The 26,794-nt window shown below is 37.8% G+C and overlaps 27 non-coding genes across 27 annotated transcripts; all 27 read left to right on the top strand.

The window, feature by feature from the left end:
• Positions 1-577: 577 nt before the first annotated feature.
• On the top strand, positions 578-650 carry TRNAF-GAA (transfer RNA phenylalanine (anticodon GAA)). Its single transcript has one exon. It is a non-coding gene; the product is annotated as a tRNA-Phe (tRNA).
• An 814-nt stretch (positions 651-1,464) lies between these two features.
• TRNAF-GAA (transfer RNA phenylalanine (anticodon GAA)) lies at positions 1,465-1,537 on the top strand. Its single transcript has one exon. It is a non-coding gene; the product is annotated as a tRNA-Phe (tRNA).
• Positions 1,538-2,351: 814 nt separating this feature from the next.
• TRNAF-GAA (transfer RNA phenylalanine (anticodon GAA)) lies at positions 2,352-2,424 on the top strand. The gene has a single exon. It is a non-coding gene; the product is annotated as a tRNA-Phe (tRNA).
• An 812-nt stretch (positions 2,425-3,236) lies between these two features.
• On the top strand, positions 3,237-3,309 carry TRNAF-GAA (transfer RNA phenylalanine (anticodon GAA)). The gene has a single exon. It is a non-coding gene; the product is annotated as a tRNA-Phe (tRNA).
• A 1,389-nt stretch (positions 3,310-4,698) lies between these two features.
• On the top strand, positions 4,699-4,771 carry TRNAF-GAA (transfer RNA phenylalanine (anticodon GAA)). Its single transcript has one exon. It is a non-coding gene; the product is annotated as a tRNA-Phe (tRNA).
• Positions 4,772-5,583: 812 nt separating this feature from the next.
• TRNAF-GAA (transfer RNA phenylalanine (anticodon GAA)) lies at positions 5,584-5,656 on the top strand. The gene has a single exon. It is a non-coding gene; the product is annotated as a tRNA-Phe (tRNA).
• An 814-nt stretch (positions 5,657-6,470) lies between these two features.
• Positions 6,471-6,543, top strand: TRNAF-GAA (transfer RNA phenylalanine (anticodon GAA)). The gene has a single exon. It is a non-coding gene; the product is annotated as a tRNA-Phe (tRNA).
• Positions 6,544-7,355: 812 nt separating this feature from the next.
• TRNAF-GAA (transfer RNA phenylalanine (anticodon GAA)) lies at positions 7,356-7,428 on the top strand. The gene has a single exon. It is a non-coding gene; the product is annotated as a tRNA-Phe (tRNA).
• A 1,389-nt stretch (positions 7,429-8,817) lies between these two features.
• Positions 8,818-8,890, top strand: TRNAF-GAA (transfer RNA phenylalanine (anticodon GAA)). The gene has a single exon. It is a non-coding gene; the product is annotated as a tRNA-Phe (tRNA).
• A 1,106-nt stretch (positions 8,891-9,996) lies between these two features.
• Positions 9,997-10,069, top strand: TRNAF-GAA (transfer RNA phenylalanine (anticodon GAA)). The gene has a single exon. It is a non-coding gene; the product is annotated as a tRNA-Phe (tRNA).
• An 814-nt stretch (positions 10,070-10,883) lies between these two features.
• Positions 10,884-10,956, top strand: TRNAF-GAA (transfer RNA phenylalanine (anticodon GAA)). The gene has a single exon. It is a non-coding gene; the product is annotated as a tRNA-Phe (tRNA).
• An 812-nt stretch (positions 10,957-11,768) lies between these two features.
• On the top strand, positions 11,769-11,841 carry TRNAF-GAA (transfer RNA phenylalanine (anticodon GAA)). Its single transcript has one exon. It is a non-coding gene; the product is annotated as a tRNA-Phe (tRNA).
• Positions 11,842-12,655: 814 nt separating this feature from the next.
• On the top strand, positions 12,656-12,728 carry TRNAF-GAA (transfer RNA phenylalanine (anticodon GAA)). Its single transcript has one exon. It is a non-coding gene; the product is annotated as a tRNA-Phe (tRNA).
• Positions 12,729-14,414: 1,686 nt separating this feature from the next.
• Positions 14,415-14,487, top strand: TRNAF-GAA (transfer RNA phenylalanine (anticodon GAA)). The gene has a single exon. It is a non-coding gene; the product is annotated as a tRNA-Phe (tRNA).
• An 811-nt stretch (positions 14,488-15,298) lies between these two features.
• On the top strand, positions 15,299-15,371 carry TRNAF-GAA (transfer RNA phenylalanine (anticodon GAA)). The gene has a single exon. It is a non-coding gene; the product is annotated as a tRNA-Phe (tRNA).
• An 813-nt stretch (positions 15,372-16,184) lies between these two features.
• On the top strand, positions 16,185-16,257 carry TRNAF-GAA (transfer RNA phenylalanine (anticodon GAA)). The gene has a single exon. It is a non-coding gene; the product is annotated as a tRNA-Phe (tRNA).
• Positions 16,258-17,071: 814 nt separating this feature from the next.
• Positions 17,072-17,144, top strand: TRNAF-GAA (transfer RNA phenylalanine (anticodon GAA)). Its single transcript has one exon. It is a non-coding gene; the product is annotated as a tRNA-Phe (tRNA).
• An 810-nt stretch (positions 17,145-17,954) lies between these two features.
• Positions 17,955-18,027, top strand: TRNAF-GAA (transfer RNA phenylalanine (anticodon GAA)). The gene has a single exon. It is a non-coding gene; the product is annotated as a tRNA-Phe (tRNA).
• An 807-nt stretch (positions 18,028-18,834) lies between these two features.
• Positions 18,835-18,907, top strand: TRNAF-GAA (transfer RNA phenylalanine (anticodon GAA)). Its single transcript has one exon. It is a non-coding gene; the product is annotated as a tRNA-Phe (tRNA).
• An 811-nt stretch (positions 18,908-19,718) lies between these two features.
• Positions 19,719-19,791, top strand: TRNAF-GAA (transfer RNA phenylalanine (anticodon GAA)). Its single transcript has one exon. It is a non-coding gene; the product is annotated as a tRNA-Phe (tRNA).
• Positions 19,792-20,602: 811 nt separating this feature from the next.
• Positions 20,603-20,675, top strand: TRNAF-GAA (transfer RNA phenylalanine (anticodon GAA)). Its single transcript has one exon. It is a non-coding gene; the product is annotated as a tRNA-Phe (tRNA).
• Positions 20,676-21,488: 813 nt separating this feature from the next.
• On the top strand, positions 21,489-21,561 carry TRNAF-GAA (transfer RNA phenylalanine (anticodon GAA)). Its single transcript has one exon. It is a non-coding gene; the product is annotated as a tRNA-Phe (tRNA).
• An 812-nt stretch (positions 21,562-22,373) lies between these two features.
• TRNAF-GAA (transfer RNA phenylalanine (anticodon GAA)) lies at positions 22,374-22,446 on the top strand. The gene has a single exon. It is a non-coding gene; the product is annotated as a tRNA-Phe (tRNA).
• An 811-nt stretch (positions 22,447-23,257) lies between these two features.
• Positions 23,258-23,330, top strand: TRNAF-GAA (transfer RNA phenylalanine (anticodon GAA)). The gene has a single exon. It is a non-coding gene; the product is annotated as a tRNA-Phe (tRNA).
• Positions 23,331-24,141: 811 nt separating this feature from the next.
• On the top strand, positions 24,142-24,214 carry TRNAF-GAA (transfer RNA phenylalanine (anticodon GAA)). The gene has a single exon. It is a non-coding gene; the product is annotated as a tRNA-Phe (tRNA).
• Positions 24,215-25,026: 812 nt separating this feature from the next.
• Positions 25,027-25,099, top strand: TRNAF-GAA (transfer RNA phenylalanine (anticodon GAA)). Its single transcript has one exon. It is a non-coding gene; the product is annotated as a tRNA-Phe (tRNA).
• An 813-nt stretch (positions 25,100-25,912) lies between these two features.
• Positions 25,913-25,985, top strand: TRNAF-GAA (transfer RNA phenylalanine (anticodon GAA)). The gene has a single exon. It is a non-coding gene; the product is annotated as a tRNA-Phe (tRNA).
• Positions 25,986-26,794: the final 809 nt, after the last annotated feature.

Raw genomic sequence — 26,794 nt, 5'->3', positions numbered from 1 at the left:
TTTTGCTACTGAATAGCAATTTAGCAGCAAAAACTGTTGTTTTCAGTTTTTGATCTTGAAAAACATTTTATGTTATTTCAGTTTGCAAAATCTTTAGCTCCAAAAAAAGACATTCTTATCAGTATAGCTTGCCAAAATAGCTCAGTTGTGAGAGCAATAGACTGAAGACCTTAAAATCCCTAGTACGATCGTGGGTTTCCACATGTTTGGGTGTTTGCATTTTGTTACTGAGTAGCAATTCAGCAAAAAGAAATTTAGCAGCAGAAACGTTTATTTGCAGGTTTCGCCCTCTAGGACACTTGATGTTCTTTCAGTTTGCCTTATCTTAAACACCAAAAAAGACTTTCCAGATGTCAGACGTAGCTGCAATAGCTCATTTGGGAGAGCATTAGACTGAAGATCTATAAATCCCTGGTTCGATCCCGGGTTTCGGCATGTTTAGTAGCTGTATTTTTGTTACAGAATAGCAATTTACCAGCAGAATCTTTCATTATAAGGTGTTGCTCTTCAAGAACAGTTGATGCTCTTTTTTCCCCAACCTAAAACCCCAAATACGACTTCACATCTGTCACAATTAGCCGAAATAGCTCAGTTGGGAGAGCGTTAGACTGAAGATCTAAAGGTCCCTGGTTCGATCCCGGGTTTCGGCATATTTAGTTGCTGTTTTTTTTGTTACAGAATAGCAATTTAGCAGCAGAAACTGCCGTGTTCAGGTTCTGGTCTTCAAGAACATTTCATGTTATTACAGTTTGCATTATTATTAGCCCCAATAAAAGAATTTCTTATTAGTAGAGCTTGGCGAAATAGCTCAGTTGTGACAACATTATACTGAAGATCTAAGGGTGTCTTGTTCAATCCTGGGGTTTAGCATGGTTGGGTGTTTGCTTTTGCTACTGAATAGCAATTTAGCAGCAAAAACTGTTGTGTTCAGGTTTTGATCTTGAAAAGCATTTTATGTTATTTCAGTTTGCAAAATCTTTAGCTCCTAAAAAAAGACATTCTTATCAGTATAGCTTGCCAAAATAGCTCAGTTGTGAGAGCAATAGACTGAAGACCTTAAAATCCCTAGTACGATCGTGGGTTTCCACATGTTTGGGTGTTTGCAGTTTGTTACTGAGTAGCAATTCAGCAAAAAGAAATTTAGCAGCAGAAACTTTCATTTTCAGGTTTCGCCCTCTAGGACACTTGATGTTCTTTCAGTTTGCCTTATCTTAAACACCAAAAAAGACTTTCTAAACGTCAGACTTACACGCAATAGCTCTTTTGTGAGAGCATTAAACTGAAGATCTAAAGGTCCTGGGTTCGATCCCAGAATTCGTCATGTTTAGTTGCTGTATTTTTGTTACAGAATAGCAATTTACCAGCAGAATCTTTCATTATCAGGTGTTGTTCATCAAGAACACTTAATGCTCTTTTTTTTCCCAGCCTAAAACCCCAAATACGGCTTGACATCTTTCATAATTAGCCGAAATAGCTCAGTTGGGAGAGCGTTAGACTGAAGATCTAAAGGTCCCTGGTTCAATCCCGGGTTTCAGCATATTTAGTTGCTGTTTTTTTGTTACAGAATAGCAATTTAGCAGCAGAAACTGCCGTGTTCAGGTTCTGGTCTTCAAGATCATTTCATGTTATTACAGTTTGCATTATTATTAGCCCCAATAAAAGAATTTCTTATTAGTAGAGCATGGCGAAATAGCTCAGTTGTGAGAACATTAGACTGAAGATCTAAGGGTGTCTTGTTCAATCCTGGGGTTTAGCATGGTTGGGTGTTTGCTTTTGCTACTGAATAGCAATTTAGCAGCAAAAACTGTTGTGTTCAGGTTTTGATCTTGAAAAGCATTTTATGTTATTTCAGTTTGCAAAATCTTTAGCTCCTAAAAAAAGACATTCTTATCAGTATAGCTTGCCAAAATAGCTCAGTTGTGAGAGCAATAGACTGAAGACCTTAAAATCCCTAGTACAATCGTGGGTTTCCACATGTTTAGGTGTTTGCAGTTTGTTACTGAGTAGCAATTCAGCAAAAAGAAATTTAGCAGCAGAAACTTTCATTTTCAGGTTTCGCCCTCTAGGACACTTGATGTTCTTTCAGTTTGCCTTATCTTAAACACCAAAAAAGACTTTCTAAACGTCAGATTTACACGCAATATCTCTTTTGTGAGAGCATTAAACTGAAGATCTAAAGGTCCTGGGTTCGATCCCAGGATTCGGCATGTTTAGTTGCTGTATTTTTGTTACAGAATAGCAATTTACCAGCAGAATCTTTCATTATCAGGTGTTGTTCATCAAGAACACTTAATGCTCTTTTTTTTCCCCAGCCTAAAACCCCAAATACGGCTTAACATCTTTCACAATTAGCCGAAATAGCTCAGTTGGGAGAGCGTTAGACTGAAGATCTAAAGGTCCCTGGTTCGATCCCTGGTTTCAGCATATTTAGTTGTTGTTTTTTTGTTACAGAATAGCAATTTAGCAGCAGAAACTGCCGTGTTCAGGTTCTGGTCTTCAAGATCATTTCATGTTATTACAGTTTGCATTATTATTAGCCCCAATAAAAGAATTTCTTATTAGTAGAGCTTGGCGAAATAGCTCAGTTGTGAGAACATTAGACTGAAGATCTAAGGGTGTCTTGTTCAATCCTGGGGTTTAGCATGGTTGGGTGTTTGCTTTTGCTACTGAATAGCAATTTAGCAGCAAAAACTGTTGTTTTCAGTTTTTGATCTTGAAAAACATTTTATGTTATTTCAGTTTGCAAAATCTTTAGCTCCAAAAAAAGACATTCTTATCAGTATAGCTTGCCAAAATAGCTCAGTTGTGAGAGCAATAGACTGAAGACCTTAAAATCCCTAGTACGATCGTGGGTTTCCACATGTTTGGGTGTTTGCAGTTTGTTACTGAGTAGCAATTCAGCAAAAAGAAATTTAGCAGCAGGAACTTTCATTTTCAGGTTTCGCCCTCTAGGACACTTGATGTTCTTTCAGTTTGCCTTATCTTAAACACCAAAAAAGACTTTCTAAACGTCAGATTTACACGCAATATCTCTTTTGTGAGAGCATTAAACTGAAGATCTAAAGGTCCTGGGTTCGATCCCAGGATTCGGCATGTTTAGTTGCTGTATTTTTGTTACAGAATAGCAATTTACCAGCAGAATCTTTCATTATCAGGTGTTGTTCATCAAGAACACTTAATGCTCTTTTTTTCCCCTGCCTAAAACCCCAAATACGGCTTGACATCTTTCACAATTAGCCGAAATAGCTCAGTTGGGAGAGCGTTAGACTGAAGATCTAAAGGTCCCTGGTTCAAGCCCGGGTTTCGGCATATTTAGTTGCTGTTTTTTTGTTACAGAATAGCAATTTAGCAGCAGAAACTGCCATGTTCAGGTTCTGGTCTTCAGGATCATTTCATGTTATTACAGTTTGCATTATTATTAGCCCCAATAAAATAATTTCTTATTAGTAGAGCTTGGCGAAATAGCTCAGTTGTGACAACATTAGACTGAAGATCTAAGGGTGTCTTGTTCAATCCTGGGGTTTAGCATGGTTGGGTGTTTGCTTTTGCTACTGAATAGCAATTTAGCAGCAAAAACTGTTGTGTTCAGGTTTTGATCTTGAAAAGCATTTTATGTTATTTCAGTTTGCAAAATCTTTAGCTCCTAAAAAAAGACATTCTTATCAGTATAGCTTGCCAAAATAGCTCAGTTGTGTTTTGTTATTAGCCCCAATAAAATAATTTCTTATTAGTAGAGCTTGGCGAAATAGCTCAGTTGTGACAACATTAGACTGAAGATCTAAGGGTGTCTTGTTCAATCCTGGGGTTTAGCATGGTTGGGTGTTTGCTTTTGCTACTGAATAGCAATTTAGCAGCAAAAACTGTTGTGTTCAAGTTTTGATCTTGAAAAGCATTTTATGTTATTTCAGTTTGCAAAATCTTTAGCTCCTAAAAAAAGACATTCTTATCAGTATAGCTTGCCAAAATAGCTCAGTTGTGAGAGCAATAGACTGAAGACCTTAAAATCCCTAGTACGATCGTGGGTTTCCACATGTTTGGGTGTTTGCAGTTTGTTACTGAGTAGCAATTCAGCAAAAAGAAATTTAGCAGCAGAAACTTTCATTTTCAGGTTTCGCCCTCTAGGACACTTGATGTTCTTTCAGTTTGCCTTATCTTAAACACCAAAAAAGACTTTCTAAACGTCAGACTTACACGCAATAGCTCTTTTGTGAGAACATTAAACTGAAGATCTAAAGGTCCTGGGTTCGATCCCAGGATTCGGCATGTTGTGAGAGCAATAGACTGAAGACCTTAAAATCCCTAGTACGATCGTGGGTTTCCACATGTTTGGGTGTTTGCAGTTTGTTACTGAGTAGCAATTCAGCAAAAAGAAATTTAGCAGCAGGAACTTTCATTTTCAGGTTTCGCCCTCTAGGACACTTGATGTTCTTTCAGTTTGCCTTATCTTAAACACCAAAAAAGACTTTCTAAACGTCAGACTTACACGCAATATCTCTTTTGTGAGAGCATTAAACTGAAGAACTAAAGGTCCTGGGTTCGATCCCAGGATTCGGCATGTTTAGTTGCAGTATTTTTGTTACAGAATAGCAATTTACCAGCAGAATCTTTCATTATCAGGTGTTGTTCATCAAGAACACTTAATGCTCTTTTTTTTCCCTGCCTAAAACCCCAAATACGGCTTGACATCTTTCACAATTAGCCGAAATAGCTCAGTTGGGAGAGCGTTAGACTGAAGATCTAAAGGTCCCTGGTTCGATCCTGGGTTTTGGCATATTTAGTTGCTGTTTTTTTGTTACAGAATAGCAATTTAGCAGCAGAAACTGCCGTGTTCAGGTTCTGGTCTTCAAGATCATTTCATGTTATTACAGTTTGCATTATTATTAGCCCCAATAAAATAATTTCTTATTAGTAGAGCTTGGCGAAATAGCTCAGTTGTGACAACATTAGACTGAAGATCTAAGGGTGTCTTGTTCAATCCTGGGGTTTAGCATGGTTGGGTGTTTGCTTTTGCTACTGAATAGCAATTTAGCAGCAAAAACTGTTGTGTTCAGGTTTTGATCTTGAAAAGCATTTTATGTTATTTCAGTTTGCAAAATCTTTAGCTCCTAAAAAAAGACATTCTTATCAGTATAGCTTGCCAAAATAGCTCAGTTGTGAGAGCAATAGACTGAAGACCTTAAAATCCCTAGTACGATCGTGGGTTTCCACATGTTTGGGTGTTTGCAGTTTGTTACTGAGTAGCAATTCAGCAAAAAGAAATTTAGCAGCAGGAACCTTCATTTTCAGGTTTCGCCCTCTAGGACACTTGATGTTCTTTCAGTTTGCCTTATCTTAAACACCAAAAAAGACTTTCCAAATGTCAGATGTAGCTGCAATAGCTCATTTGGGAGAGCATTAGACTGAAGATCTATAAGTCCCTGGTTCGATCCCGGGTTTCGGCATGTTTAGTAGCTGTATTTTTGTTACAGAATAGCAATTTACCAGAAGAATCTTTCATTATAAGGTGTTGCTCTTCAAGAACACTTGATGCTCTTTTTTTCCCAACCTAAAACCCCAAATACGACTTCACATCTGTCACAATTAGCCGAAATAGCTCAGTTGGGAGAGCGTTAGACTGAAGATCTAAAGGTCCCTGGTTCGATCCCGGGTTTCGGCATATTTAGTTGCTGTTTTTTTTGTTACAGAATAGCAATTTAGCAGCAGAAACTGCCGTGTTCAGGTTCTGGTCTTCAAGAACATTTCATGTTATTACAGTTTGCATTATTATTAGCCCCAATAAAATAATTTCTTATTAGTAGAGCTTGGCGAAATAGCTCAGTTGTGACAACATTAGACTGAAGATCTAAGGGTGTCTTGTTCAATCCTGGGGTTTAGCATGGTTGGGTGTTTGCTTTTGCTACTGAATAGCAATTTAGCAGCAAAAACTGTTGTGTTCAGGTTTTGATCTTGAAAAGCATTTTATGTTATTTCAGTTTGCAAAATCTTTAGCTCCTAAAAAAAGACATTCTTATCAGTATAGCTTGCCAAAATAGCTCAGTTGTGAGAGCAATAGACTGAAGACCTTAAAATCCCTAGTGCGATCGTGGGTTTCCACATGTTTGGGTGTTTGCAGTTTGTTACTGAGTAGCAATTCAGCAAAAAGAAATTTAGCAGCAGAAACTTTCATTTTCAGGTTTCGCCCTCTAGGACACTTGATGTTCTTTCAGTTTGCCTTATCTTAAACACCAAAAAAGACTTTCTAAACATCAGACTTACACGCAATAGCTCTTTTGTGAGAGCATTAAACTGAAGATCTAAAGGTCCTGGGTTCGATCCCAGGATTTGGCATGTTTAGTTGCTGTATTTTTGTTACAGAATAGCAATTTACCAGCAGAATCTTTCATTATCAGGTGTTGTTCATCAAGAACACTTAATGCTCTTTTTTTTCCCAGCCTAAAACCCCAAATACGGCTTGACATCTTTCACAATTAGCCGAAATAGCTCAGTTGGGAGAGCGTTAGACTGAAGATCTAAAGGTCCCTGGTTCGATCCCGGGTTTCTGCATATTTAGTTGCTGTTTTTTTGTTACAGAATAGCAATTGAGCAGCAGAAACTGCCGTGTTCAGGTTCTGGTCTTCAAGATCATTTCATGTTATTACAGTTTGCATTATTATTAGCCCCAATAAAAGAATTTCTTATTAGTAGAGCTTGGCGAAATAGCTCAGTTGTGACAACATTAGACTGAAGATCTAAGGGTGTCTTGTTCAATCCTGGGGTTTAGCATGGTTGGGTGTTTGCTTTTGCTACTGAATAGCAATTTAGCAGCAAAAACTGTTGTTTTCAGTTTTTGATCTTGAAAAACATTTTATGTTATTTCAGTTTGCAAAATCTTTAGCTCCAAAAAAAGACATTCTTATCAGTATAGCTTGCCAAAATAGCTCAGTTGTGAGAGCAATAGACTGAAGACCTTAAAATCCCTAGTACGATTGTGGGTTTCCACATGTTTGGGTGTTTGCATTTTGTTACTGAGTAGCAATTCAGCAAAAAGAAATTTAGCAGCAGAAACGTTTATTTTCAGGTTTCGCCCTCTAGGACACTTGATGTTCTTTCAGTTTGCCTTATCTTAAACACCAAAAAAGACTTTCTAAATGTCAGACGTAGCTGCAATAGCTCATTTGGGAGAGCATTAGACTGAAGTTCTATAAGTCACTGGTTCGATCCCGGGTTTCGGCATGTTTAGTAGCTGTATTTTTGTTACAGAATAGCAATTTACCAGCAGAATCTTTCATTATCAGGTGTTGTTCATCAAGAACACTTAATGCTCTTTTTTTTTCCAGCCTAAAACCCCAAATACGGCTTAATATCTTTCACAATTAGCCGTAATAGCTCAGTTGGGAGAGCGTTAGACTGAAGATCTAAAGGTCCCTGGTTCGATCCCGGGTTTCGGCATATTTTAGTTGCTGTTTTTTTGTTACAGAATAGCAATTTAGCAGCAGAAACTGCCGTGTTCAGGTTCTGGTCTTCAAGATCATTTCATGTTATTACAGTTTGCATTATTATTAGCCCCAATAAAAGAATTTCTTATTAGTAGAGCTTGGCGAAATAGCTCAGTTGTGACAACATTAGACTGAAGATCTAAGGGTGTCTTGTTCAATCCTGGGGTTTAGCATGGTTGGGTGTTTGCTTTTGCTACTGAATAGCAATTTAGCAGCAAAAACTGTTGTGTTCAGGTTTTGATCTTGAAAAGCATTTTATGTTATTTCAGTTTGCAAAATCTTTAGCTCCTAAAAAAAGACATTCTTATCAGTATAGCTTGCCAAAATAGCTCAGTTGTGTTTTGTTATAAGCCCCAATAAAATAATTTCTTATTAGTAGAGCTTGGCGAAATAGCTCAGTTGTGACAACATTAGACTGAAGATCTAAGGGTGTCTTGTTCAATCCTGGGGTTTAGCATGGTTGGGTGTTTGCTTTTGCTACTGAATAGCAATTTAGCAGCAAAAACTGTTGTGTTCAAGTTTTGATCTTGAAAAGCATTTTATGTTATTTCAGTTTGCAAAATCTTTAGCTCCTAAAAAAAGACATTCTTATCAGTATAGCTTGCCAAAATAGCTCAGTTGTGAGAGCAATAGACTGAAGACCTTAAAATCCCTAGTACGATCGTGGGTTTCCACATGTTTGGGTGTTTGCAGTTTGTTACTGAGTAGCAATTCAGCAAAAAGAAATTTAGCAGCAGAAACTTTCATTTTCAGGTTTCGCCCTCTAGGACACTTGATGTTCTTTCAGTTTGCCTTATCTTAAACACCAAAAAAGACTTTCTAAACGTCAGACTTACACGCAATAGCTCTTTTGTGAGAACATTAAACTGAAGATCTAAAGGTCCTGGGTTCGATCCCAGGATTCGGCATGTTGTGAGAGCAATAGACTGAAGACCTTAAAATCCCTAGTACGATCGTGGGTTTCCACATGTTTGGGTGTTTGCAGTTTGTTACTGAGTAGCAATTCAGCAAAAAGAAATTTAGCAGCAGAAACGTTTAGTTTCAGGTTTCGCCCTCTAGGACACTTGATGTTCTTTCAGTTTGCCTTATCTTAAACACCAAAAAAAACTTTCCCAATGTCAGACGTAGCTGCAATAGCTCATTTGGGAGAGCATTAGACTGAAGATCTATAAGTCCCTGGTTCGATCCCGGGTTTTGGCATGTTTAGTAGCTGTATTTTTGTTACAGAATAGCAATTTACCAGCAGAATCTTTCATTATAAGGTATTGCTCTTCAAGAACACTTGATGCTCTTTTTGACCCAACCTAAAACCCCAAATACGACTTCACATCTGTCACAATTAGCCGAAATAGCTCAGTTGGGAGAGCGTTAGACTGAAGATCTAAAGGTCCCTGGTTCGATCCCGGGTTTCGGCATATTTAGTTGCTGGTTTTTTTTGTTACAGAATAGCAATTTAGCAGCAGAAACTGCCGTGTTCAGGTTCTGGTCTTCAAGAACATTTCATGTTATTACAGTTTGCATTATTATTAGCCCCAATAAAAGAATTTCTTATTAGTAGAGCTTGGCAAAACAGCTCAGTTGTGACAACATTAGACTGAAGATCTAAGGGTGTCTTGTTCAATCCTGGGGTTTAGCATGGTTGGGTGTTTGCTTTTGCTACTGAATAGCAATTTAGCAGCAAAAACTGTTGTGTTCAGGTTTTGATCTTGAAAAGCATTTTATGTTATTTCAGTTTGCAAAATCTTTAGCTCCTAAAAAAAGACATTCTTATCAGTATAGCTTGCCAAAATAGCTCAGTTGTGAGAGCAATAGACTGAAGACCTTAAAATCCCTAGTACGATCGTGGGTTTCCACATGTTTGGGTGTTTGCAGTTTGTTACTGAGTAGCAATTCAGCAAAAAGAAATTTAGCAGCAGGAACTTTCATTTTCAGGTTTCGCCCTCTAGGACACTTGATGTTCTTTCAGTTTGCCTTATCTTAAACACCAAAAAAGACTTTCTAAACGTCAGACTTACACGCAATAGCTTTTTTGTGAGAGCATTAAACTGAAGATCTAAAGGTCCTGGGTTCGATCCCAGGATTCGGCATGTTGTGAGAGCAATAGACTGAAGACCTTAAAATCCCTAGTACGATCGTGGGTTTCCACATGTTTGGGTGTTTGCAGTTTGTTACTGAGTAGCAATTCAGCAAAAAGAAATTTAGCAGCTGGAACTTTCATTTTCAGGTTTCGCCCTCTAGGACACTTTATGTTCTTTCAGTTTGCCTTATCTTAAACACCAAAAAAGACTTTCCAAATGTCAGACGTAGCTGCAATAGCTCATTTGGGAGAGCATTAGACTGAAGATCTATAAGTCCCTGGTTCGATCCCGGGTTTCGGCATGTTTAGTAGCTGTATTTTTGTTACAGAATAGCAATTTACCAGAAGAATCTTTCATTATAAGGTGTTGCTCTTCAAGAACACTTGATGCTCTTTTTTTCCCAACCTAAAACCCCAAATACGACTTCACATCTGTCACAATTAGCTGAAATAGCTCAGTTGGGAGAGCGTTAGACTGAAGATCTAAAGGTCCCTGGTTCGATCCCGGGTTTCGGCATATTTAGTTGCTGTTTTTTTTGTTACAGAATAGCAATTTAGCAGCAGAAACTGCCGTGTTCAGGTTCTGGTCTTCAAGAACATTTCATGTTATTACAGTTTGCATTATTATTAGCCCCAATAAAAGAATTTCTTATTAGTAGAGCTTGGCGAAATAGCTCAGTTGTGACAACATTAGACTGAAGATCTAAGGGTGTCTTGTTCAATCCTGGGGTTTAGCATGGTTGGGTGTTTGCTTTTGCTACTGAATAGCAATTTAGCAGCAAAAACTGTTGTGTTCAGGTTTTGATCTTGAAAAGCATTTTATGTTATTTCAGTTTGCAAAATCTTTAGCTCCTAAAAAAAGACATTCTTATCAGTATAGCTTGCCAAAATAGCTCAGTTGTGAGAGCAATAGACTGAAGACCTTAAAATCCCTAGTACGATCGTGGGTTTCCACATGTTTGGGTGTTTGCAGTTTGTTACTGAGTAGCAATTCAGCAAAAAGAAATTTAGCAGCAGAAACTTTCATTTTCAGGTTTCGCCCTCTAGGACACTTGATGTTCTTTCAGTTTGCCTTATCTTAAACACCAAAAAAGACTTTCTAAACGTCAGACTTACACGCAATAGCTCTTTTGTGAGAGCATTAAACTGAAGATCTAAAGGTCCTGGGTTCGATCCCAGGATTCGGCATGTTTAGTTGCTGTATTTTTGTTACAGAATAGCAATTTACCAGCAGAATCTTTCATTATCAGGTGTTGTTCATCAAGAACACTTAATGCTCTTTTTTTCCCCAGCCTAAAACCCCAAATACGGCTTGATATCTTTCACAATTAGCCGAAATAGCTCAGTTGGGAGAGCGTTAGACTGAAGATCTAAAGGTCCCTGGTTCGATCCCGGGTTTCTGCATATTTAGTTGCTGTTTTTTTGTTACAGAATAGCAATTTAGCAGCAGAAACTGCCGTGTTCAGGTTCTGGTCTTCAAGATCATTTCATGTTATTACAGTTTGCATTATTTATTAGCCCCAATAAAATAATTTCTTATTAGTAGAGCTTGGCGAAATAGCTCAGTTGTGACAACATTAGACTGAAGATCTAAGGGTGTCTTGTTCAATCCTGGGGTTTAGCATGGTTGGGTGTTTGCTTTTGCTACTGAATAGCAATTTAGCAGCAAAAACTGTTGTTTTCAGTTTTTGATCTTGAAAAACATTTTATGTTATTTCAGTTTGCAAAATCTTTAGCTCCAAAAAAAGACATTCTTATCAGTATAGCTTGCCAAAATAGCTCAGTTGTGAGAGCAATAGACTGAAGACCTTAAAATCCCTAGTACGATCGTGGGTTTCCACATGTTTGGGTGTTTGCATTTTGTTACTGAGTAGCAATTCAGCAAAAAGAAATTTAGCAGCAGAAACGTTTATTTGCAGGTTTCGCCCTCTAGGACACTTGATGTTCTTTCAGTTTGCCTTATCTTAAACACCAAAAAAGACTTTCCAGATGTCAGACGTAGCTGCAATAGCTCATTTGGGAGAGCATTAGTCTGAAGATCTATAAATCCCTGGTTCGATCCCGGGTTTCGGCATGTTTAGTAGCTGTATTTTTGTTACAGAATAGCAATTTACCAGCAGAATCTTTCATTATAAGGTGTTGCTCTTCAAGAACAGTTGATGCTCTTTTTTCCCCAACCTAAAACCCCAAATACGACTTCACATCTGTCACAATTAGCCGAAATAGCTCAGTTGGGAGAGCGTTAGACTGAAGATCTAAAGGTCCCTGGTTCGATCCCGGGTTTCGGCATATTTAGTTGCTGTTTTTTTTGTTACAGAATAGCAATTTAGCAGCAGAAACTGCCGTGTTCAGGTTCTGGTCTTCAAGAACATTTCATGTTATTACAGTTTGCATTATTATTAGCCCCAATAAAAGAATTTCTTATTAGTAGAGCTTGGCGAAATAGCTCAGTTGTGACAACATTATACTGAAGATCTAAGGGTGTCTTGTTCAATCCTGGGGTTTAGCATGGTTGGGTGTTTGCTTTTGCTACTGAATAGCAATTTAGCAGCAAAAACTGTTGTGTTCAGGTTTTGATCTTGAAAAGCATTTTATGTTATTTCAGTTTGCAAAATCTTTAGCTCCTAAAAAAAGACATTCTTATCAGTATAGCTTGCCAAAATAGCTCAGTTGTGAGAGCAATAGACTGAAGACCTTAAAATCCCTAGTACGATCGTGGGTTTCCACATGTTTGGGTGTTTGCAGTTTGTTACTGAGTAGCAATTCAGCAAAAAGAAATTTAGCAGCAGAAACTTTCATTTTCAGGTTTCGCCCTCTAGGACACTTGATGTTCTTTCAGTTTGCCTTATCTTAAACACCAAAAAAGACTTTCTAAACGTCAGACTTACACGCAATAGCTCTTTTGTGAGAGCATTAAACTGAAGATCTAAAGGTCCTGGGTTCGATCCCAGAATTCGTCATGTTTAGTTGCTGTATTTTTGTTACAGAATAGCAATTTACCAGCAGAATCTTTCATTATCAGGTGTTGTTCATCAAGAACACTTAATGCTCTTTTTTTTCCCAGCCTAAAACCCCAAATACGGCTTGACATCTTTCATAATTAGCCGAAATAGCTCAGTTGGGAGAGCGTTAGACTGAAGATCTAAAGGTCCCTGGTTCAATCCCGGGTTTCAGCATATTTAGTTGCTGTTTTTTTGTTACAGAATAGCAATTTAGCAGCAGAAACTGCCGTGTTCAGGTTCTGGTCTTCAAGATCATTTCATGTTATTACAGTTTGCATTATTATTAGCCCCAATAAAAGAATTTCTTATTAGTAGAGCTTGGCGAAATAGCTCAGTTGTGAGAACATTAGACTGAAGATCTAAGGGTGTCTTGTTCAATCCTGGGGTTTAGCATGGTTGGGTGTTTGCTTTTGCTACTGAATAGCAATTTAGCAGCAAAAACTGTTGTTTTCAGTTTTTGATCTTGAAAAACATTTTATGTTATTTCAGTTTGCAAAATCTTTAGCTCCAAAAAAAGACATTCTTATCAGTATAGCTTGCCAAAATAGCTCAGTTGTGAGAGCAATAGACTGAAGACCTTAAAATCCCTAGTACGATCGTGGGTTTCCACATGTTTGGGTGTTTGCATTTTGTTACTGAGTAGCAATTCAGCAAAAAGAAATTTAGCAGCAGAAACGTTTATTTTCAGGTTTCGCCCTCTAGGACACTTGATGTTCTTTCAGTTTGCCTTATCTTAAACACCAAAAAAGACTTTCCAAATGTCAGACGTAGCTGCAATAGCTCATTTGGGAGAGCATTAGACTGAAGATCTATAAGTCCCTGGTTCAATCCCGGGTTTCGGCATGTTTAGTAGCTGTATTTTTGTTACAGAATAGCAATTTACCAGCAGAATCTTTCATTATAAGGTGTTGCTCTTCAAGAACACTTGATGCTCTTTTTTTCCCAACCTAAAACCCCAAATACGACTTCACATCTGTCACAATTAGCCAAAATATCTCAGTTGGGAGAGCGTTAGACTGAAGATCTAAAGGTCCCGGGTTTCGGCATATTTAGTTGCTGTTTTTTTTGTTACAGAATAGCAATTTAGCAGCAGAAACTGCCGTGTTCAGGTTCTGGTCTTCAAGAACATTTCATGTTATTACAGTTTGCATTATTATTAGCCCCAATAAAAGAATTTCTTATTAGTAGAGCTTGGCGAAATAGCTCAGTTGTGACAACATTAGACTGAAGATCTAAGGGTGTCTTGTTCAATCCTGGGGTTTAGCATGGTTGGGTGTTTGCTTTTGCTACTGAATAGCAATTTAGCAGCAAAAACTGTTGTGTTCAGGTTTTGATCTTGAAAAGCATTTTATGTTATTTCAGTTTGCAAAATCTTTAGCTCCTAAAAAAAGACATTCTTATCAGTATAGCTTGCCAAAATAGCTCAGTTGTGAGAGCAATAGACTGAAGACCTTAAAATCCCTAGTACGATCGTGGGTTTCCACATGTTTGGGTGTTTGCAGTTTGTTACTGAGTAGCAATTCAGCAAAAAGAAATTTAGCAGCAGAAACTTTCATTTTCAGGTTTCGCCCTCTAGGACACTTGATGTTCTTTCAGTTTGCCTTATCTTAAACACCAAAAAAGACTTTCTAAACGTCAGACTTACACGCAATAGCTCTTTTGTGAGAGCATTAAACTGAAGATCTAAAGGTCCTGGGTTCGATCCCAGGATTCGGCATGTTTAGTTGCTGTATTTTTGTTACAGAATAGCAATTTACCAGCAGAATCTTTCATTATCAGGTGTTGTTCATCAAGAACACTTAATGCTCTTTTTTTCCCCAGCCTAAAACCCCAAATACGGCTTGACATCTTTCACAATTAGCCGAAATAGCTCAATTGGGAGAGCGTTAGACTGAAGATCTAAAGGTCCCTGGTTCGATCCCGGGATTCGGCATATTTAGTTGCTGTTTTTTTGTTACAGAATAGCAATTTAGCAGCAGAAACTGCCGTGTTCAGGTTCTGGTCTTCAAGATCATTTCATGTTATTACAGTTTGCATTATTATTAGCCCCAATAAAAGAATTTCTTATTAGTAGAGCTTGGCGAAATAGCTCAGTTGTGACAACATTAGACTGAAGATCTAAGGGTGTCTTGTTCAATCCTGGGGTTTAGCATGGTTGGGTGTTTGCTTTTGCTACTGAATAGCAATTTAGCAGCAAAAACTGTTGTTTTCAGTTTTTGATCTTGAAAAACATTTTATGTTATTTCAGTTTGCAAAATCTTTAGCTCCAAAAAAAGACATTCTTATCAGTATAGCTTGCCAAAATAGCTCAGTTGTGAGAGCAATAGACTGAAGACCTTAAAATCCCTAGTACGATCGTGGGTTTCCACATGTTTGGGTGTTTGCATTTTGTTACTGAGTAGCAATTCAGCAAAAAGAAATTTAGCAGCAGAAACGTTTATTTTCAGGTTTCGCCCTCTAGGACACTTGATGTTCTTTCAGTTTGCCTTATCTTAAACACCAAAAAAGACTTTCCAAATGTCAGACGTAGCTGCAATAGCTCATTTGGGAGAGCATTAGACTGAAGATCTATAAGTCCCTGGTTCGATCCCGGGTTTCGGCATGTTTAGTAGCTGTATTTTTGTTACAGAATAGCAATTTACCAGCAGAATCTTTCATTATAAGGTGTTGCTCTTCAAGAACACTTGATGCTCTTTTTTTCCCAACCTAAAACCCCAAATACGACTTCACATTTGTCACAATTAGCCGAAATAGCTCAGTTGGGAGAGCGTTAGACTGAAGATCTAAAGGTCCCTGGTTCGATCCCGGGTTTAGGCATATTTAGTTGCTGTTTTTTTTGTTACAGAATAGCAATTTAGCAGCAGAAACTGCCGTGTTCAGGTTCTGGTCTTCAAGATCATTTCATGTTATTACAGTTTGCATTATTATTAGCCCCAATAAAATAATTTCTTATTAGTAGAGCTTGGCGAAATAGCTCAGTTGTGACAACATTAGACTGAAGATCTAATGGTGTCTTGTTCAATCCTGGGGTTTAGCATGGTTGGGTGTTTGCTTTTGCTTCTGAATAGCAATTTAGCAGCAAAAACTGTTGTGTTCAGGTTTTGATCTTGAAAAGCATTTTATGTTATTTCAGTTTGCAAAATCTTTAGCTCCTAAAAAAAGACATTCTTATCAGTATAGCTTGCCAAAATAGCTCAGTTGTGAGAGCAATAGACTGAAGACCTTAAAATCCCTAGTACGATCGTGGGTTTCCACATGTTTGGGTGTTTGCAGTTTGTTACTGAGTAGCAATTCAGCAAAAAGAAATTTAGCAGCAGAAACGTTTATTTTCAGGTTTCGCCCTCTAGGACACTTGATGTTCTTTCAGTTTGCCTTATCTTAAACACCAAAAAAGACTTTCCAAATGTCAGACGTAGCTGCAATAGCTCATTTGGGAGAGCATTAGACTGAAGATCTATAAGTCCCTGGTTCGATCCCGGGTTTCGGCATGTTTAGTAACTGTATTTTTGCTACAGAATAGCAATTTACCAGCAGAATCTTTCATTATAAGGTGTTGCTCTTCAAGAACACTTGATGCTCTTTTTTTCCCAACCTAAAACCCCAAATACGACTTCACATCTGTCACAATTAGCCGAAATAGCTCAGTTGGGAGAGCGTTAGATTGAAGATCTAAAGGTCCCTGGTTCGATCCCGGGTTTAGGCATATTTAGTTGCTGTTTTTTTTGTTACAGAATAGCAATTTAGCAGCAGAAACTGCCGTGTTCAGGTTCTGGTCTTCAAGATCATTTCATGTTATTACAGTTTGCATTATTATTAGCCCCAATAAAATAATTTCTTATTAGTAGAGCTTGGCGAAATAGCTCAGTTGTGACAACATTAGACTGAAGATCTAAGGGTGTCTTGTTCAATCCTGGGGTTTAGCATGGTTGGGTGTTTGCTTTTGCTACTGAATAGCAATTTAGCAGCAAAAACTGTTGTGTTCAGGTTTTGATCTTGAAAAACATTTTATGTTATTTCAGTTTGCAAAATCTTTAGCTCCTAAAAAAAGACATTCTTATCAGTATAGCTTGCCAAAATAGCTCAGTTGTGAGAGCAATAGACTGAAGACCTTAAAATCCCTAGTACGATCGTGGGTTTCCACATGTTTAGGTGTTTGCAGTTTGTTACTGAGTAGCAATTCAGCAAAAAGAAATTTAGCAGCAGAAACTTTCATTTTCAGGTTTCGCCCTCTAGGACACTTGATGTTCTTTCAGTTTGCCTTATCTTAAACACCAAAAAAGACTTTCTAAACGTCAGACTTACACGCAATAGCTCTTTTGTGAGAGCATTAAACTGAAGATCTAAAGGTCCTGGGTTCGATCCCAGGATTCGGCATGTTTAGTTGCTGTATTTTTGTTACAGAATAGCAATTTACCAGCAGAATCTTTCATTATCAGGTGTTGTTCATCAAGAACACTTAATGCTCTTTTTTTTCCCAGCCTAAAACCCCAAATACGGTTTGACATCTTTCACAATTAGCCGAAATAGCTCAGTTGGGAGAGCGTTAGACTGAAGATCTAAAGGTCCCTGGTTCGATCCTGGGTTTCGGCATGTTTAGTTGCTGTTTTTTTGTTACAGAATAGCAATTTAGCAGCAGAAACTGCCGTGTTCAGGTTCTGGTCTTCAAGATCATTTCATGTTATTACAGTTTGCATTATTATTAGCCCCAATAAAAGAATTTCTTATTAGTAGAGCTTGGCGAAATAGCTCAGTTGTGAGAACATTAGACTGAAGATCTAAGGGTGTCTTGTTCAATCCTGGGGTTTAGCATGGTTGGGTGTTTGCTTTTGCTACTGAATAGCAATTTAGCAGCAAAAACTGTTGTTTTCAGTTTTTGATCTTGAAAAACATTTTATGTTATTTCAGTTTGCAAAATCTTTAGCTCCAAAAAAAGACATTCTTATCAGTATAGCTTGCCAAAATAGCTCAGTTGTGAGAGCAATAGACTGAAGACCTTAAAATCCCTAGTACGATCGTGGGTTTCCACATGTTTGGGTGTTTGCATTTTGTTACTGAGTAGCAATTCAGCAAAAAGAAATTTAGCAGCAGAAACGTTTATTTTCAGGTTTCGTCCTCTAGGACACTTGATGTTCTTTCAGTTTGCCTTATCTTAAACACCAAAAAGACTTTCCAAATGTCAGACGTAGCTGCAATAGCTCATTTGGGAGAGCATTAGACTGAAGATCTATAAGTCCCTGGTTCGATCCCGGGTTTCGGCATGTTTAGTAGCTGTATTTTTGTTACAGAATAGCAATTTACCAGCAGAATCTTTCATTATAAGGTGTTGCTCTTCAAGAACACTTGATGCTCTTTTTTTCCCAACCTAAAACCCCAAATACGACATCACATCTGTCACAATTAGCCGAAATAGCTCAGTTGGGAGAGCGTTAGACTGAAGATTTAAAGGTCCCTGGTTCGATCCCGGGTTTCGGCATATTTAGTTGCTGTTTTTTTTTTGTTACAGAATAGCAATTTAGCAGCAGAAACTGCCGTGTTCAGGTTCTGGTCTTCAAGAACATTTCATGTTATTACAGTTTGCATTATTATTAGCCCCAATAAAAGAATTTCTTATTAGTAGAGCTTGGCGAAATAGTTCAGTTGTGACAACATTAGACTGAAGATCTAAAGGTGTCTTGTTCAATCCTGGGGTTTAGCATGGTTGGGTGTTTGCTTTTGGTACTGAATAGCAATTTAGCAGCAAAAACTGTTGTGTTCAGGTTTTGATCTTGAAAAGCATTTTATGTTATTTCAGTTTGCAAAATCTTTAGCTCCTAAAAAAAGACATTCTTATCAGTATAGCTTGCCAAAATAGCTCAGTTGTGAGAGCAATAGACTGAAGACCTTAAAATCCCTAGTACGATCGTGGGTTTCCACATGTTTGGGTGTTTGCAGTTTGTTACTGAGTAGCAATTCAGCAAAAAGAAATTTAGCAGCAGAAACTTTCATTTTCAGGTTTCGCCCTCTAGGACACTTGATGTTCTTTCAGTTTGCCTTATCTTAAACACCAAAAAAGACTTTCTAAACATCAGACTTACACGCAATATCTCTTTTGTGAGAGCATTAAACTGAAGATCTAAAGGTCCTGGGTTCGATCCCAGGATTCGGCATGTTTAGTTGCTGTATTTTTGTTACAGAATAGCAATTTACCAGCAGAATCTTTCATTATCAGGTGTTGTTCATCAAGAACACTTAATGCTCTTTTTTTCCCCAGCCTAAAACCCCAAATACGGCTTCACAATTAGCCGAAATAGCTCAGTTGGGAGAGCGTTAGACTGAAGATCTAAAGGTCCCTGGTTCGATCCTGGGTTTCGGCATATTTAGTTGCTGTTTTTTTGTTACAGAATAGCAATTTAGCAGCAGAAACTGCCGTGTTCAGGTTCTGGTCTTCAAGATCATTTCATGTTATTACAGTTTGCATTATTATTAGCCCCAATAAAAGAATTTCTTATTAGTAGAGCTTGGCGAAATAGCTCAGTTGTGAGAACATTAGACTGAAGATCTAAGGGTGTCTTGTTCAATCCTGGGGTTTAGCATGGTTGGGTGTTTGCTTTTGCTACTGAATAGCAATTTAGCAGCAAAAACTGTTGTTTTCAGTTTTTGATCTTGAAAAACATTTTATGTTATTTCAGTTTGCAAAATCTTTAGCTCCAAAAAAAGACATTCTTATCAGTATAGCTTGCCAAAATAGCTCAGTTGTGAGAGCAATAGACTGAAGACCTTAAAATCCCTAGTACGATCGTGGGTTTCCACATGTTTGGGTGTTTGCATTTTGTTACTGAGTAGCAATTCAGCAAAAAGAAATTTAGCAGCAGGAACTTTCATTTTCAGGTTTCGCCCTCTAGGACACTTGATGTTCTTTCAGTTTGCCTTATCTTAAACACCAAAAAAGACTTTCCAAATGTCAGACGTAGCTGCAATATCTCATTTGGGAGAGCATTAGACTGAAGATCTATAAGTCCCTGGTTCGATCCTGGGTTTCGGCATGTTTAGTAGCTGTATTTTTGTTACAGAATAGCAATTTACCAGCAGAATCTTTCATTATAAGGTGTTGCTCTTCAAGAACACTTGATGCTCTTTTTTTCCCAACCTAAAACCCCAAATACGACTTCACATCTGTCACAATTAGCCGAAATAGCTCAGTTGGGAGAGCGTTAGACTGAAGATCTAAAAGTCCCTGGTTCGATCCCGGGTTTTGGCATGTTTAGTTGCTGTTTTTTTGTTACAGAATAGCAATTTAGCAGCAGAAACTGCCGTGTTCAGGTTCTGGTCTTCAAGATCATTTCATGTTATTATAGTTTGTATTATTATTAGGCCCAATAAAAGAATTTCTTATTAGTAGAGCTTGGCGAAATAGCTCAGTTGTGACAACATTAGACTGAAGATCTAAGGGTGTCTTGTTCAATCCTTGGGTTTAGCATGGTTGGGTGTTTGCTTTTGCTACTGAATAGCAATTTAGCAGCAAAAACTGTTGTTTTCAGTTTTTGATCTTGAAAAACATTTTATGTTATTTCAGTTTGCAAAATCTTTAGCTCCAAAAAAAGACATTCTTATCAGTATAGCTTGCCAAAATAGCTCAGTTGTGAGAGCAATAGACTGAAGACCTTAAAATCCCTAGTACGATCGTCGGTTTCCACATGTTTGGGTGTTTGCAGTTTGTTACTGAGTAGCAATTCAGCAAAAAGAAATTTAGCAGCAGAAACTTTCATTTTCAGGTTTCGCCCTCTAGGACACTTGATGTTCTTTCAGTTTGCCTTATCTTAAACACCAAAAAAGACTTTCTAAACGTCAGACTTACACGCAATATCTCTTTTGTGAGAGCATTAAACTGAAGATCTAAAGGTCCTGGGTTCGATCCCAGGATTCGGCATGTTTAGTAGCTGTATTTTTGTTACAGAATAGCAATTTACCAGCAGAATCTTTCATTATAAGGTGTTGCTCTTCAAGAACACTTAATGCTCTTTTTTTCCCAACCTAAAACCCCAAATACGACTTCACATCTGTCACAATTAGCCGAAATAGCTCAGTTGGGAGAGCGTTAGACTGAAGATCTAAAGGTCCCTGGTTCGATCCCGGGTTTCGGCATATTTAGTTGCTGTTTTCTTTGTTACAGAATAGCAATTTAGCAGCAGAAACTGCCGTGTTCAGGTTCTGGTCTTCAAGAACATTTCATGTTATTACAGTTTGCATTATTATTAGCCCCAATAAAATAATTTCTTATTAGTAGAGCTTGGCGAAATAGCTCAGTTGTGACAACATTAGACTGAAGATCTAAGGGTGTCTTGTTCAATCCTGGGGTTTAGCATGGTTGGGTGTTTGCTTTTGCTACTGAATAGCAATTTAGCAGCAAAAACTGTTGTGTTCAGGTTTTGATCTTGAAAAGCATTTTATGTTATTTCAGTTTGCAAAATCTTTAGCTCCTAAAAAAAGACATTCTTATCAGTATAGCTTGCCAAAATAGCTCAGTTGTGAGAGCAATAGACTGAAGACCTTAAAATCCCTAGTACGATCGTGGGTTTCCACATGTTTGGGTGTTTGCAGTTTGTTACTGAGTAGCAATTCAGCAAAAAGAAATTTAGCAGCAGGAACTTTCATTTTCAGGTTTCGCCCTCTAGGACACTTGATGTTCTTTCAGTTTGCCTTATCTTAAACACCAAAAAAGACTTTCCAAATGTCAGACGTAGCTGCAATATCTCATTTGGGAGAGCATTAGACTGAAGATCTATAAGTCCCTGGTTCGATCCTGGGTTTCGGCATGTTTAGTAGCTGTATTTTTGTTACAGAATAGCAATTTACCAGCAGAATCTTTCATTATAAGGTGTTGCTCTTCAAGAACACTTGATGCTCTTTTTTTCCCAACCTAAAACCCCAAATACGACTTCACATCTGTCACAATTAGCCGAAATAGCTCAGTTGGGAGAGCGTTAGACTGAAGATCTAAAGGTCCCTGGTTCGATCCCGGGTTTTGGCATGTTTAGTTGCTGTTTTTTTGTTACAGAATAGCAATTTAGCAGCAGAAACTGCCGTGTTCAGGTTCTGGTCTTCAAGATCATTTCATGTTATTACAGTTTGTATTATTATTAGGCCCAATAAAAGAATTTCTTATTAGTAGAGCTTGGCGAAATAGCTCAGTTGTGACAACATTAGACTGAAGATCTAAGGGTGTCTTGTTCAATCCTGGGGTTTAGCATGGTTGGGTGTTTGCGTTTGCTACTGAATAGCAATTTAGCAGCAAAAACTGTTGTTTTCAGTTTTTGATCTTGAAAAACATTTTATGTTATTTCAGTTTGCAAAATCTTTAGCTCCAAAAAAAGACATTCTTATCAGTATAGCTTGCCAAAATAGCTCAGTTGTGAGAGCAATAGACTGAAGACCTTAAAATCCCTAGTACGATCGTGGGTTTCCACATGTTTGGGTGTTTGCAGTTTGTTACTGAGTAGCAATTCAGCAAAAAGAAATTTAGCAGCAGAAACTTTCATTTTCAGGTTTCGCCCTCTAGGACACTTGATGTTCTTTCAGTTTGCCTTATCTTAAACACCAAAAAAGACTTTCTAAACGTCAGACTTACACGCAATATCTCTTTTGTGAGAGCATTAAACTGAAGATCTAAAGGTCCTGGGTTCGATCCCAGGATTCGGCATGTTTAGTTGCTGTATTTTTGTTACAGAATAGCAATTTACCAGCAGAATCTTTCATTATCAGGTGTTGTTCATCAAGAACACTTAATGCTCTTTTTTTTCCCAGCCTAAAACCCCAAATACGGTTTGACATCTTTCACAATTAGCCGAAATAGCTCAGTTGGGAGAGCGTTAGACTGAAGATCTAAAGGTCCCTGGTTCGATCCTGGGTTTCGGCATATTTAGTTGCTGTTTTTTTGTTACAGAATAGCAATTTAGCAGCAGAAACTGCCGTGTTCAGGTTCTGGTCTTCAAGATCATTTCATGTTATTACAGTTTGCATTATTATTAGCCCCAATAAAATAATTTCTTATTAGTAGAGCTTGGCGAAATAGCTCAGTTGTGAGAACATTAGACTGAAGATCTAAGGGTGTCTTGTTCAATCCTGGGGTTTAGCATGGTTGGGTGTTTGCTTTTGCTACTGAATAGCAATTTAGCAGCAAAAACTGTTGTTTTCAGTTTTTGATCTTGAAAAACATTTTATGTTATTTCAGTTTGCAAAATCTTTAGCTCCAAAAAAAGACATTCTTATCAGTATAGCTTGCCAAAATAGCTCAGTTGTGAGAGCAATAGACTGAAGACCTTAAAATCCCTAGTACGATCGTGGGTTTCCACATGTTTGGGTGTTTGCATTTTGTTACTGAGTAGCAATTCAGCAAAAAGAAATTTAGCAGCAGGAACTTTCATTTTCAGGTTTCGCTCTCTAGGACACTTGATGTTCTTTCAGTTTGCCTTATCTTAAACACCAAAAAAGACTTTCCAAATGTCAGACGTAGCTGCAATAGCTCATTTGGGAGAGCATTAGACCGAAGATCTATAAGTCCCTGGTTCGATCCTGGGTTTCGGCATGTTTAGTAGCTGTATTTTTGTTACAGAATAGCAATTTACCAGCAGAATCTTTCATTATAAGGTGTTGCTCTTCAAGAACACTTGATGCTCTTTTTTTCCCAACCTAAAACCCCAAATACGACTTCACATCTGTCACAATTAGCCGAAATAGCTCAGTTGGGAGAGCGTTAGACTGAAAATCTAAAGGTCCCTGGTTCGATCCCGGGTTTCGGCATGTTTAGTTGCTGTTTTTTTGTTACAGAATAGCAATTTAGCAGCAGAAACTGCCGTGTTCAGGTTCTGGTCTTCAAGATCATTTCATGTTATTACAGTTTGCATTATTATTAGGCCCAATAAAAGAATTTCTTATTAGTAGAGCTTGGCGAAATAGCTTAGTTGTGACAACATTAGACTGAAGATCTAAGGGTGTCTTGTTCAATCCTGGGGTTTAGCATGGTTGGGTGTTTGCTTTTGCTACTGAATAGCAATTTAGCAGCAAAAACTGTTGTTTTCAGTTTTTGATCTTGAAAAACATTTTATGTTATTTCAGTTTGCAAAATCTTTAGCTCCAAAAAAAGACATTCTTATCAGTATAGCTTGCCAAAATAGCTCAGTTGTGAGAGCAATAGACTGAAGACCTTAAAATCCCTAGTACGATCGTGGGTTTCCACATGTTTGGGTGTTTGCATTTTGTTACTGAGTAGCAATTCAGCAAAAAGAAATTTAGCAGCAGAAACTTTTATTTTCAGGTTTCGCCCTCTAGAACACTTGATGTTCTTTCAGTTTGCCTTATCTTAAACACCAAAAAAGACTTTCCAAATGTCAGACGTAGCTGCAATAGCTCATTTGGGAGAGCATTAGACTGAAGATATATAAGTCCCTGGTTCGATCCCGGGTTTCGGCATGTTTAGTAGCTGTATTTTTGTTACAGAATAGCAATTTACCAGCAGAATCTTTCATTATAAGGTGTTGCTCTTCAAGAACACTTGATGCTCTTTTTTTCCCAACCTAAAACCCCAAATACGACTTCACATCTGTCACAATTAGCCGAAATAGCTCAGTTGGGAGAGCGTTAGACTGAAAATCTAAAGGTCCCTGGTTCGATCCCGGGTTTCGGCATATTTAGTTGCTGTTTTCTTTGTTACAGAATAGCAATTTAGCAGCAGAAACTGCCGTGTTCAGGTTCTGGTCTTCAAGAACATTTCATGTTATTACAGTTTGCATTATTATTAGCCCCAATAAAATAATTTCTTATTAGTAGAGCTTGGCGAAATAGCTCAGTTGTGACAACATTAGACTGAAGATCTAAGGGTGTCTTGTTCAATCCTGGGTTTTAGCATGGTTGGGTGTTTGCTTTTGCTACTGAATAGCAATTTAGCAGCAAAAACTGTTGTTTTCAGTTTTTGATCTTGAAAAACATTTTATGTTATTTCAGTTTGCAAAATCTTTAGCTCCAAAAAAAGACATTCTTATCAGTATAGCTTGCCAAAATAGCTCAGTTGTGAGAGCAATAGACTGAAGACCTTAAAATCCCTAGTACGATCGTGGGTTTCCACATGTTTGGGTGTTTGCATTTTGTTACTGAGTAGCAATTCAGCAAAAAGAAATTTAGCAGCAGAAACTTTTATTTTCAGGTTTCGCCCTCTAGAACACTTGATGTTCTTTCAATTTGCCTTATCTTAAACACCAAAAAATACTTTCCAAATGTCAGACGTAGCTGCAATAGCTCATTTGGGAGAGCATTAGACTGAAGATATATAAGTCCCTGGTTCGATCCCGGGTTTCGGCATGTTTAGTAGCTGTATTTTTGTTACAGAATAGCAATTTACCAGCAGAATCTTTCATTATAAGGTGTTGCTCTTCAAGAACACTTGATGCTCTTTTTTTCCCAACCTAAAACCCCAAATACGACTTCACATCTGTCACAATTAGCCGAAATAGCTCAGTTGGGAGAGCGTTAGACTGAAGATCTAAAGGTCCCTGGTTCGATCCCGGGTTTCGGCATATTTAGTTGCTGTTTTCTTTGTTACAGAATAGCAATTTAGCAGCAGAAACTGCCGTGTTCAGGTTCTGGTCTTCAAGAACATTTCATGTTATTACAGTTTGCATTATTATTAGCCCCAATAAAATAATTTCTTATTAGTAGAGCTTGGCGAAATAGCTCAGTTGTGACAACATTAGACTGAAGATCTAAGGGTGTCTTGTTCAATCCTGGGGTTTAGCATGGTTGGGTGTTTGCTTTTGCTACTGAATAGCAATTTAGCAGCAAAAACTGTTGTGTTCAGGTTTTGATCTTGAAAAGCATTTTATGTTATTTCAGTTTGCAAAATCTTTAGCTCCAAAAAAAGACATTCTTATCAGTATAGCTTGCCAAAATAGCTCAGTTGTGAGAGCAATAGACTGAAGACCTTAAAATCCCTAGTACGATCGTGGGTTTCCACATGTTTGGGTGTTTGCAGTTTGTTACTGAGTAGCAATTCAGCAAAAAGAAATTTAGCAGCAGAAACTTTCATTTTCAGGTTTCGCCCTCTAGGACACTTGATGTTCTTTCAGTTTGCCTTATCTTAAACACCAAAAAAGACTTTCTAAACGTCAGACTTACACGCAATATCTCTTTTGTGAGAGCATTAAACTGAAGATCTAAAGGTCCTGGGTTCGATCCCAGGATTCGGCATGTTTAGTTGCTGTATTTTTGTTACAGAATAGCAATTTACCAGCAGAATCTTTCATTATCAGGTGTTGTTCATCAAGAACACTTAATGCTCTTTTTTTTCCCAGCCTAAAACCCCATATACGGTTTGACATCTTTCACAATTAGCCGAAATAGCTCAGTTGGGAGAGCGTTAGACTGAAGATCTAAAGGTCCCTGGTTCGATCCTCGGTTTCGGCATATTTAGTTGCTGTTTTTTTTGTTACAGAATAGCAATTTAGCAGCAGAAACTGCCGTGTTCAGGTTCTGGTCTTCAAGATCATTTCATGTTATTACAGTTTGCATTATTATTAGCCCCAATAAAATAATTTCTTATTAGTAGAGCTTGGCGAAATAGCTCAGTTGTGAGAACATTAGACTGAAGATCTAAGGGTGTCTTGTTCAATCCTGGGGTTTAGCATGGTTGGGTGTTTGCTTTTGCTACTGAATAGCAATTTAGCAGCAAAAACTGTTGTTTTCAGTTTTTGATCTTGAAAAACATTTTATGTTATTTCAGTTTGCAAAATCTTTAGCTCCAAAAAAAGACATTCTTATCAGTATAGCTTGCCAAAATAGCTCAGTTGTGAGAGCAATAGACTGAAGACCTTAAAATCCCTAGTACGATCGTGGGTTTCCACATGTTTGGGTGTTTGCATTTTGTTACTGAGTAGCAATTCAGCAAAAAGAAATTTAGCAGCAGGAACTTTCATTTTCAGGTTTCGCTCTCTAGGACACTTGATGTTCTTTCAGTTTGCCTTATCTTAAACACCAAAAAAGACTTTCCAAATGTCAAACGTAGCTGCAATAGCTCATTTGGGAGAGCATTAGACTGAAGATCTATAAGTCCCTGGTTCGATCCTGGGTTTCGGCATGTTTAGTAGCTGTATTTTTGTTACAGAATAGCAATTTACCAGCAGAATCTTTCATTATAAGGTGTTGCTCTTCAAGAACACTTGATGCTCTTTTTTTCCCAACCTAAAACCCCAAATACGACTTCACATCTGTCACAA

This window comes from Pseudophryne corroboree, unplaced genomic scaffold, assembly GCF_028390025.1.
Source record: "Pseudophryne corroboree isolate aPseCor3 unplaced genomic scaffold, aPseCor3.hap2 scaffold_801, whole genome shotgun sequence".
Taxonomy (NCBI): Eukaryota; Metazoa; Chordata; class Amphibia; order Anura; family Myobatrachidae; genus Pseudophryne; species Pseudophryne corroboree.
This window is presented reverse-complemented; position numbering and strand designations above follow the sequence as displayed.